This window comes from Formica exsecta, unplaced genomic scaffold (assembly GCF_003651465.1).
Source record: "Formica exsecta isolate Colony F162 unplaced genomic scaffold, ASM365146v1 scaffold591, whole genome shotgun sequence".
Lineage (NCBI taxonomy): Eukaryota > Metazoa > Arthropoda > Insecta > Hymenoptera > Formicidae > Formica > Formica exsecta.
In genome coordinates this window covers 55,334-56,927 of record NW_021853185.1, presented here as the reverse complement: position 1 = coordinate 56,927, position 1,594 = coordinate 55,334, and the positions used below count along the sequence as shown (strand labels likewise).

The 1,594-nt window shown below is 32.4% G+C and overlaps 1 protein-coding gene across 6 annotated transcripts in view; it reads left to right on the top strand.

Annotated features, from left to right (window-relative positions):
- Positions 1-1,594, top strand: part of LOC115242380 (protein abrupt-like) — an 88,458-nt gene that overhangs the window by 84,080 nt on the left and 2,784 nt on the right. The window lies entirely within an intron of this gene.

The following is a 1,594-nucleotide window of genomic DNA, read 5'->3' as shown; positions in this document are numbered from 1 at the left end:
TATATATATATATGTACACAGATACATAAGAGAGATATACATATATATATAGAATTGATTTTGTATAAAATGTATGAAGAACAGTATTTCCTCTAGAATTCGAAGCGTAGATCAGACCGTAGGATCAAGCGATACACATAAACACACAGCGAGGTTCGGTGTCAAGTGTACGCAGACACCGACATCGAGATGTAACGATTAGATATTATGTATCTAAAAGAGAAAACAATGTTCCTCTAAGCTGAGTAAGCCAGCCTTATGTTAAATAACGTAGTATTAAGAATGTAGAAACCGAATGCGAGAACGTATGCCGAAAAAGGCAGCGACAATCGCGCCGAAATCGAGCGGGTTCGATTGGCTCTAAAGATTTATTTGTTCCAGCGATGAAAAAAAAAAGCGTGGATAAAGTTCGATGTGAAATGTCAGAGAAAAAAAAAGAGAGAGAGAGAGAGATATGTTGGCGCATGTATTAGATCACAAAAAAATCGCGTGAAAATACACAGATCTATGTGAGCGGGTGAATCGCGAGTAAATACGTCGACTAGAAGGTCGTCCGACAACACGCCTTATTTTTCTACAGTCTTACGTTTTATCAGTATTCCCTAAATAAAAAAAGAGTTTCCCAGGAGACATTACGTTCGAGATCATGTATACTAGAATACGCCGCAAATAATTTGCGGCGTATTCTAGAACACAAAGAAGTATATATATATTATATCTGTGAATATATGTACGAGTTGTTAGTTGTGATCTCGAAAGGAAATGTCATTGAATACGAGGAATACTAGAATGTACTGTAGTTCGTACTCATGATGATAATTTTCGAAAACGACGTAGAGACGCATAAAGAATGCATTATATCGATATATATAGAACATCGGTGGGGCCGGATCTATAATAGGTGTCTTTAGCTTTTAGAACTATATCGATCAAAAATTTTAAGTCGTAAGCTTTAAGAGCTGGGATCTGGCCAGCTCGCTTAAAGCTTAGAGATCAGAGTTTTAAGCAGCGCGGGAAACATTTCTGGCCGGAAACTATGTCATATTTTAGGGCTTACTACACCTATTGTAGACCCAGGCTAAAGCATGATCGCGATTCTTTTTCGTTACGTATTATTTATTGTCAATTGTTATTATCATGACTGACAGCTCGTATGGTGAATAATGTATAGAATATTATATGCACTATTTTAGCAGGTATTAGCTTATACATATATATACATATAAGACATACGAAATGAAGTCTATATATTATTTAAGTAATGCTTTGTATAATAAAAAGTATTCACAGAAAAATCTAGAGTATTCTATTGTATGTTACAATCTTTTAGAATTTATTAATTAGCATTAACATTAATCTGACTAATGTTAATCAAGCTATAATACGGCTAATAGAGCTAATATATATAGGGCAAGTATATAATCCATTTTATATAGAGAATAAATGAACGTAAATAAAAATAAATGAACGATTTTGAATATAATTTACTACATTTTAATATTTAAAGGTTAAATTAAAAAAAGAAATTTGCAAACATGCTTTTCTATTTTTTAAAATAGTAAAATAAATAAGATTTTAATTTTTTAGTATATTA